Source organism: Podarcis filfolensis (assembly GCF_964270895.1).
Source record: "Podarcis filfolensis genome assembly, chromosome: 13".
NCBI classification, from domain to species: domain Eukaryota; kingdom Metazoa; phylum Chordata; class Lepidosauria; order Squamata; family Lacertidae; genus Podarcis; species Podarcis filfolensis.
Genome location: NC_139615.1, coordinates 37,143,404 through 37,153,065, shown reverse-complemented (window position 1 = coordinate 37,153,065; position 9,662 = coordinate 37,143,404). Strand labels below are relative to the sequence as shown.

General features: G+C 49.6%; 1 protein-coding gene across 7 annotated transcripts in view; it reads left to right on the top strand.

The window, feature by feature from the left end:
- Window positions 1-5,921: 5,921 nt before the first annotated feature.
- The window catches only part of SHANK1 (SH3 and multiple ankyrin repeat domains 1), a 122,484-nt gene continuing 118,743 nt past the window's right edge, over window positions 5,922-9,662 (top strand). For 4 of the 7 annotated variants that reach the window (XR_014540979.1, XM_083582337.1, XM_083582333.1 and 1 more), the window contains exon 1: window positions 5,924-6,451. The gene's annotated coding sequence lies outside the window, so the exon portion shown is untranslated. Of the gene's footprint in view, window positions 6,452-9,662 lie in introns of all 7 variants that reach the window. The other 3 variants (XR_014540980.1, XM_083582334.1, XR_014540981.1) reach the window with 2 other exon arrangements.

Genomic DNA, 9,662 nt, shown 5'->3' with positions numbered 1-9,662 from the left:
ATTATTATTATTATTCGTATAAATTAGCAATTGCAAATTTCATGTCAATGACATGAAATTTGGGATTTCTCACTCTCTTTTGGGAGAGTGGAATAACTGCCCACCCAACACCTTCACCATAAGTTTACAGTCCTTGGGCAGCTTAACAAGACAGTAAGGACAGAAACATCACTTATTATTATCATTATAAACAAAAACAAACAAATTAATGAAGCAAATTAATTCAGAAAACTGGAGGGGAAAAACAGTAATTCATTTAAATAAACAATAAAGAGCGTGTGTTTATTTGCACACATTTAGAATACGTTTCAACAGGAAGAGACCTCCGCGTGGGCACTTTTGTCAGCTCCTTCCACAGTGCAGATGTTGTGCGTTTGTGTGTATGTCTCCCTTGGTCAATGAGCAATGAGTGTCCCTGCTTTGTGTCTGTGGGTCGCTCCCAACACATTACTCTTTCTGCATGCAGTGTGCGTGATAACCTTTCGCTTAGTGGGTGGTGGAAACGGGGATGCCGAACTAGTCTGATCTAGCAAGGCTGTGAGCAATTAACCCCCCAGCCGCAGCTTAGAACCTCCCTTAGCTACTAACTCACATCGCTGAGGCCACCAGGGGATGAGGAATCAGCTGTCAGACATTGCTCTGTCACACCTGGATGCAGACCCAGCTGAGGACTGCTGCTCCTCCAGAAGCATTCTGTATGTACAGTGTTTTAATTGCTACGAGCTCTGCTGGAAGCCAGTTTTGGGCTAAAAGGCAAGGCTGATCGATATAGCATAATGTAACATTGCAGTGTGGAGTGCTCATGTTCAGGGTGCCTGCCAGCCAGCCAGCCATGCCCTTTTGCAGGATACTCCATTCCATTTCCCTTCCCAGTGGTGGAGCGGAGCGAGAATGCAAGGGAACACAGCTATAGGACAGAGCAAGAGCAATGCAGTAATCTGCCGGAAGGCCCAGAGCAAATGATGGGGTGAATGAAGAGATAAAAGAGGCTCTCAGGTCCTTTTCTTTCATGTGGGCTCGTATTTCCACACTAGCGGTTTGAATGGTAACCCTTCCTTGCAAGAATGTTTGTACTTCTAATTTAAAAAGCTAAAGATCTTTGGAGTCTTTTGCACATTTAACCTTTGCAGCCAGAAATAAGCACCGCTGAGTTCAATGGAGCTTCCTTCCAGGTAATTATCAAAGAATCACGGAGTTGGGAGGGTCATCTAGTCCAACCCGCTGCATCTCAGCTAAAGCATCCATTTGTATAGGAGCTGAGGCTGGGCTACAAGAAAAGTTAAGCCGTTCTTGAAAGGCTAGTGATGAGGTGGTAAAATTCCTTTGTTCTGGATACTCCTTGGGGGTGTGGTTGTGGCTGCTGCCCTCTTACACACCAAACTTCATCACTGCCACTGCACCTCCTACCCAGTTTTCTGTTTCCAACCATCAGTCAGCACACCATGCCCAATGAGCACACTCAGAGCACACTAATGCCTGCTTTTGGGATCCCCTCCCCATCGAGGGTTTTCCTCCCGCAACATGCGCTCTGTTTCAGCAAATCTTGATGTGTTCCCAAGCCTGCTGCTAATCTCCTTGTACGCTGCTGGTGTTGTTTAGGCTGCATAAAGCTCTGCTCTCCGAGAATGAGCTGCTATTAGAAGATACAGTGGTACCTTGGTTCTCAAACGCCTTGGTTCTCAAACAACTTGGAACCCAAACACTGCAAACCCGGAAGTGCTCAGGTTTGCGAACTTTTTTCAGAAGTCAAACGTGCCCAATTTTGAGTGTTACTCTTCCGTTTTGAGTGCCACACTTCTGTTTTGAGTGTTACACTGAGGTTTGTCTGTTTTCGCTATTTATTTTGTATTTTTGTGGCTCTTTTTGTTTTTGTGACTGTGTGGAACCCAGTTCAGCTACTGACTGATTGAGTGTGTGACTGTGGTACATTGTTTATTGCTTTCATTTTATGGATCAATGGTCTCGTTAGATAGTAAAATTCATGTTAAATTGCTGTTTTAGGGGTTGTTTTTAAAAGTCTGGAACGGATTAATTCATTTTGCATTACTTTCTATGGGAAAACGTGCCTTGGTTTTGGAACGCTTTGGTTTTGGAACAGACTTCCGGAACGGATTAAGTTTGAGAACCAAGGTACCACTGTACAAGATACGTATCATAGTCTTCTTCTTTGGCAAAGACTCGTAGCCTAGTAAGATTGTCTTCCATAAACAGGTTTTTAACAATGAGTCCGTAAGTGACTGCAGAGGCCAATTCTGGATCCACGTGTCCTTCCACAGTATCGTAGTATAGTACAGCTGATAGTAGTATCATAGTATAGAAGGGGTGATGGGAATTGTAGTGCAAAATAGCTGGAGGTGGGGAGCAGATGACAAATAAATTACAATCCCAGTGGAGTAGGTCCGTATTTGCCAGTGGATAGGAGTGTATTTACATGTAATTCACCAGTCTTTCTGAACACCAACTTTGTGTGCATTTCTATGGCCCAGGCATGTCAGATAGCAAGTTTCACATGCGGTGTGGGGGAATTACAGATGGCAGTAACATTTATTGGAACATATACAGAGTCTGAATATTGGCCCATCTAGCTGGGATCTCTCCCAGCCCTGCTTGGCAACCCTGGGAATTAAACACAGGGCCTTTTCCATACAAAGCTTAGAATCATAGAATTGTACAGCTGGAAGGGACCCTGAGGATCATCTCTTCCAACCCCCTGCAATGCAGGATCCTATATGGCAGGGGTAGGCAACCTAAGGCCCATGGGCCGGATGCAGCCCAATTGCCTTCTAAATCCAGCCCATGGACAGTTCAGGAATCAGCGTGTTTTTACATGAGTAGACTGTGTCCTTTTATTTAAAATGCATCTCTGGGTTATTTGTGGGGCCTGCCTGGTGTTTTTACATGAATAGAATGTGTACTTTTATTTAAAATGCATCTCTGGGTTATTTGTGGGGCATAGGAATTCGTTCTTTTTTTCTTCTTCCAAAATATAGTCTGGCCCACCACATGGTCTGAGAGACTGTGGACCGCCCCCCTGCTGAGAAAGGTTGCTGACCCCTGCTATACGGAGATTGAACTTGCAGCCTTGGCATTATGCTCAGCACACTCCAGCCAACTGAGCTATCCTGAGTGCCTGCGCTCTGCCCTTTCCTCCCCAATTAGTCTATGTCCCAAGGATGTCAGTGTGTACTCTCTTCTTCACACAGTGTATATGCTAGCCATGCCAGAGACTATGGCCCATGCCTATCACTGGCTATACTGCAGAGTCACACGTAAACCAGGATCAATTGCTCGGTCATGTGTGCTTTAAATGTGTCCATTGCTGGCTATAGTACAGCATCACACACATTTTAAACTTTATTGTCCTTTATAACTGGCAGAAGAGACCTGTTGTTTTTTTTTAATTTTCCTGAGCTTTTCTAGCTGCAACTAGGTTTCCCATTGCTTTTATAACTTTACGGCTTTCAGCTTATTTTATTTTTGAATGCACATTTTAATTGTTTTATTTTATTGCGGGGGGGGGGGGGCGGTAAGCCATCCTGGGAACATGGTGGAACATTGGTATAAAAATATCATGGAAAACTGCTCAAGACCTCAGATTGGACAGATGATATATCTCTTTATGGAACATGGTGATTATGGGGCAGTGGAGGTGGGGAATCACACATAATCTGAAATTTAGGCAAGGACTCCTTTTATATGGTATGGCATGCTTTTATTTACTATATGGAAAGAGCACCTTCTCTTGGCAATCATCTCCATAAGTTTCGGATACTTGGAATGATAACTTGACTGCTTCTTTATTTTCCCTTCATATAATGTGCATACCTGGAATGGGGCAGGCTTTCCTGTAAATTCCTCCAGTTTGCCTTTCCTGCTGTTTCTGTTTCTACTTTTTGTTGTGCTATAACCATTAAAAACACAATAAATGTTACTTACAATAAAATGCATGCTTATAACAAATAAATTATGAATGAATGCCAGGATTCATGTACTTTGTACAGCAGGATTAGGGAAGCTTTGTTCCCTCTGGATGTTGTTGGACTCCAATTCTCATCAGCCCCAGCCATCATGGCCAATGGTTAGGAATGATAGGAGTTGTGGTCTAGCAATATTGGGAGTCCTGTTGTACAGCCTTGTGTGTACAACGTATTATCTGCCTTTATGAGTCTCATTTCTCAGTATTGCTATGATACTATTGAGTATCATAGCCAGGCATTGCCTTATTGATCCCACAGGCATCCCTACCTTTTAATACATTCCACAGGGTTGGTCCATTAGGGGAAATGGGGCACGACCTCACCAACCTCAGCTGGGATCCCACCAGCCTTCATACTTACAACCAGGCCCAGAGGGTGGTACTGACTGTGGCAGCTTCCTCCTCCTCCTTAGTCTCAGCCTTGTCCTGGTACACCTCAGTAGGGAGGAGGATGGGGGCAAAATTAGTTGCCTCTGCCTGTCATTGCCTATGGCACCACCTACTGTTGGCTCCCCTGCCTCAAACCCTATCAGCTCCAATAAGTGACAGACACCACTGCCATCAATGCTACCTTTTCCAAGCCACCTCGTTGGAAGTCTGGTACCTCCAGCTAAGAAGTGAGCCTAGGGATGAGGAGGGGGTTCTAGGGACGTTTGCTCATCTTGGGATAAGCAAGTAGGACTGGTACCCAGCAATGGGACAGATATGGGGAAGGCCACGAGCCATTCTGGTGGTACCCAGTACCTGTAAAGGTAAAGGGACCCCTGACCATTAGGTCCAGTCATGGCCGACTCTGGGGTTGCAGCACTCATCTCGCTTTATTGGCCGAGGGACAGTGGCGTAGTGTGGGGGGTGCAGGGGGGGCGGGCCGCACCGGGCGCAACATCTGGGGTTAGGGCAAATCCATGGGTTAGGGGGCGCAAATCCACGGGTTAGGGGGCGCAAATCCACGGGTTAGGGGGCGCAAATTACTTGCCTTGCCCCGGGTGCTGACAACCGACGCAACGCCACTGCCGAGGGAGCCGGCATACAGCTTCCGGATCATGTGGCCAGCATGACTAAACCGCTTCTGGCGAATCAGAGCAGCGCATGGAAACGCCGTTTACCTTCCCACCGGAGCGGTACCTATATATCTACTTGCACTTGACGTGCTTTCGAGCTGCTAGGTTGGCAGGAGCAGGGACCAAGCAACTGGAGCTCACCCCGTCGCAGGGATTCGAACCACCGACCTTCTGATCGGCAAGTCCTAGGCTATGTGGTTTAACCCACAGCGCCACCCACGTCCCTTTTCCCAGTACCTGTAGGTGAGGCCAAATACTCAGCAAGGATATGGGCATGGAAGTGGGATTCAGGGTATAAGGATGGGGCTCTGTGTGTGTCTGGGGCCAATATCCATACCTGCCAGCCAGCCAGGATGAAAGGTACAAAGGGGACCACCTTCTGGTCAAGGTCAGTTTGTTCTCACTTTCTGCCTCTGAAAGCCCAAACTGATGCAAACCTCACCTGTCGAGGCGCTGCAGGTGGGGAGGAAGAGACAGGCTTGGTTCTAGAGATGCTGGCGGGTCGGAGAAGGCTCTTGGAAGGGAGAGAAGCCGCGCGATTATAAACGGAGGGATGGAAATGAGGCTGATCCCCGAGGAAGCAGCAGCAGCAGCAGAAGAAGAAGAAATCTGAGATGATGGATAAATGGGACGTAAAAAAGGAGGAGAGGAGGCACCCGCGGGCGCCTCGGGGGGGGGGGAAATGGGGGGGAGGTTGCAGGGAGGGGATGCGGGGTGAGGACCTGGGGGTTAGCGAGAGGAAGAGTGGATGGGCGTGTGCAAAGGAGATGCGGGGTTGGGGCTTAAGTGGCCGAAGATGGGGAGGGGGTGTGGTTGCCGGATCGCGCTCCTTCTCCAGCGGCCCCCTCCCAATATTCACACCCACGTGACCTTATGAATGAGATTGGGGAGGGAAGAGGAGGTGGGCTCGCCAGAACCGTGCATTCCTGAACAGCAAAAAAAGGGAGCAGGGGTGGGGGCGGGGCGGCTGAAAGAGAGAGAGAGAGAGAGAGCATCCTCGCTCCAGCGCTGGGAGGGTGGGAGGCAGGCAGGAAGGCAAGGGAGGGAGCGGCTGGCAAGCAGCGCAGCCCTGGGAGACTGCCCGGATCGCAGGCAGCAAAGGGCGCCGCCATGCAAGCCTGAATGCCCCCCACCCACCCCCCAAAGACCGCTCTCTCTCTCTATCTAGATAGGCACCTTCCCTTTTCTCCTTAGCCTGCTTTCTCCCGCGCCCCTCCCTTTCCCCGAGGAAACATCTGGACCCCCATCGCTCCCCGCCCACCTCCCCGCGCAAGGACCGCAAGGACACTACCCGGCGGAGAGAGGCGGGCGGCGGCGGCGGAGGAGTGGTGAGCCGGAGGAGGGGTGGGGGGGACCGGGCGGAGGGTCCCCCCCGAAAGGAGACCATGTGCTGAGCGGCTCCCATCCTTGGCAGGTAACGCGGGGTGATGGGGTGGGGGAGGTTAAGCTGGGAACCGCGGAGATTGCGCGTGGGGGGAGGCTGCACGCGTGGGTGATCCGCTTCAGGGTGTGGGGGGGAGCGACCGCCTGGCGGGGGTGCGTGGGGGAGTCGGTCTTCTTCTCGCGTGGGAGGCGAAACGTCACCCGCTTTGGCTGGGGAGGAGAGCTGGGGGTTCCCACGATGGGGAAAGGGGACGGCGGTGCTCTGACATGGGGAGTGGATGGGGGGGCCGCACTGGAGGTGACAGCGGAGCCACCGCGTGCGGCCACCTCTGTGGACCCTGCCACGCCCCCCTCCGGAGCCCCCACTTTCAAAAAAAAAAAAAAAAACCACCCCATGTGTGGGCTTTCCGCTTGTGAGCTGGGGTGTGGGGCCGCATCTACTATGGCACAGAGGTGAGTGAGAAAATGTGCTTTAGGCGTGAGTGCCTTTCTCACGCGCATGTATGTCTTGGTAGTCCATTAGCAGGCAGTGGGGGGGGGGAGCTTCTTCCAGAAACTGGGGTGCCGAAGCTTCCTGCAAATGGGCGTGAGGGGGGCTGGTGTGCGGGCATGAGTTTCCATGCGCAAGGTGGGCAGCTTGGCTGAGGCATGTGGGCTGAGCTCGGCGTCTGCACACTTGCACACGTGTAGACCTATATACGGGGTGGAATGAGGAACGGGTGCCTGGGGTTGTCAGCCTATGCTTGTGGTGGCGTGTGCGTTTTGGTAGCCATGTGCAGATGTACTGGTAGTAATGGGGTTGAGAGACAAAGGAGGAGAAGGAGCATGGGGTGGTGGGGAAAGTGTACCGTACGACGGAGGGTGTGCACATAAATTGCTGTGTGCCTGTATTTCTGTATGCCATTATGTGCAACCATTGTGCCATCCTTGTGTGCTTAATCTGCAGGTGTAAAATCATGCATGCATTTTTTCCCTCATGTGTGCGAGTGTGTGCATGTCACTGTCTTTTTCTGCACATCCCTCATGCATCCGTACCTTCGTGCATGCATTTGCCCTTGTGCACGCCTGTCATGCATGCTTTTCTCTCCTTGCTGTGGCCATACCTTTGTAAGAACAGCCCTCTCTCTCTCGGTCTCCATGTCTGCTTGCAGCTGTGCATAGACAGAGAGGCAAATAAGTGCTTGTGTGTGAGAGGCTGTGAGCATGCTTCTCCTGAATGGCCGGGGTGGGGGTGAGGGAGTGTCGGCGCTTTTAAGCAGATCTGGATCCAGTTGGCATGTGTGCCAGGTAAATAAATAATAAATAAATAAACCTGCCTCGCGGTGAGCGCACACACTCACATGCACACATGCTCATATGCCATATACTATGTGCGGCAGGTGTGCTTCTCTGCAACTGCCTGTGCACATTGGCGATTTTACTGCACGAGGGCAGGACCTGGGGTTTTCGCCGTCCCCACGGCAGCTTTCCTGCAAAATGCAAAAGCAAGTTTCTAGTCCTCCTGGCCGCGAAGAACGGCTTGTGGAAATGTGTGGGAGGTGTCTGCAAAACCCTGGGAAACCGAAGTGGGTTTGGGCAAGGTATCCCATATGCGGCTGGGTCTTCAATGCCCTCTATCGTTTCGCTTTTTCAATGCTTGTTCTTCCTCCATGCTGCCTCCCCGCTTCATCTGTGCGCACCTCTGCCATTCCCCCCTCCCCTGCCTTTCACTTTTATCACCTTTACCCCAAAAAAGAAGAAGAAGGAGCAAATTCGTTGACAATCGCAATTGTGGAAGGTGTGTTTTGCAAAAGGCACAGACTTGAACCAACCTCCTCCATGTCCTCCGGATGAATAAACCAGATATTTGTGTGTGTGATTGTGAGCTTGGGTAGCGTTTTCACAGCTCTGAGTTTGTCAGCCTGGATGCATATGCATTCATCTGTATGTTCTCATATTGCCGTGTGGGTGTAGCCACGAGGTCTCCATGTGCATATTCCCCATCACATTATATAGATGAGCCGTGTGGCAGCCACCGTCCATCTGTGAGCAGGCACACAGCCGTTTCTCAGAGCGATCAGCCCCTTTGGCACTCGCTCACGGCAGAACTCATGCTGGGCTGTAGGTTTGTCGCCATGTGGCTTTCGAGGTGTTGGTGTGCATGCTCTGTGTGCATGCGTGTGCGCAACACAAGTACATTATTTTCCCACTGTACTCTGTGGGTCTTTGTGGACTATGGGGCTTTAAAGCTTTCTTCCTTGTATATTGTCCCATCGTGGATTATTGTACCAATGTATCATGAGCTGTTTGTTACTTGTACAGTACACCTCTCTCTGCACACTGTGCAACATGAAGTTACAGGAACATTAGAAACATTATTTTGTCTGGGACTCCTTAATTCTGTTGTCTGACTATGTTTTCTGCCTCCAACTATGAACTTGCGGCCCCCAGAATTCTGTGTATTCCTGTTTTAATATCTTGCAGGTTACAGGTTCTTATACCTAATACCTTGTACATGGATGTCTTGTAGGAGTTCTGCTGCGCATGCCTCTCATTGTGGGGGACGCGGCATTTGCCACACTAACCATTGTGCCCTTTTATATCCGTGTGTGATGGAGGATTCTGTTTCTTGAGTTGTTTGGTGAGGTCCCTGCATTTGTTCATTCTTTAACCACAGTGGCGCTTTAAACAGCCCAAGCTTTTGCATGATTAACCCAGAGGTACTGAGTTAATGGAATTTACTCCCAAGAAAACGTGAATACAGCTGCAGTCTGTGCTCTCTAGCTTTCTGGGTGAGCTCCACTGAACACAGCAGGAGTCACTTCTGAATAAATGCACATAGGATTGAGTGGTCAAAAGTACAATTTATTAGCAAGAGCTCACTGAGCTCAATAGAACTAAGAGTTGAAAGAATTTTTTTACTTTGAGTAGACCCACTGAACATAACAGCCATGACTAATTTAGGCCCATTATTTTTAATGGGTCTACTCTGGGCCTATTTTGAATAGCTTTACTTGAATAGCTCAGTTGGTAGAGCATGGGACTCCTCATCTCAGGGTCTTGGGTTCGAGCACCACCTTTGGCAAAAAGATTCCTGCATTGCAGGGGGCTGGACTAGATGACCCTCGTGGTCCCTTCCAACTCTACAGCTCTGTGATTCTATGAACACAATCCACAGGAGCTTACTTTGGAGTAAACATGCTTGGTGGGTTGTCTGTGGGTTGTAACCAATCTTCGCCCTATTCAGAACAGACCCATTAAAC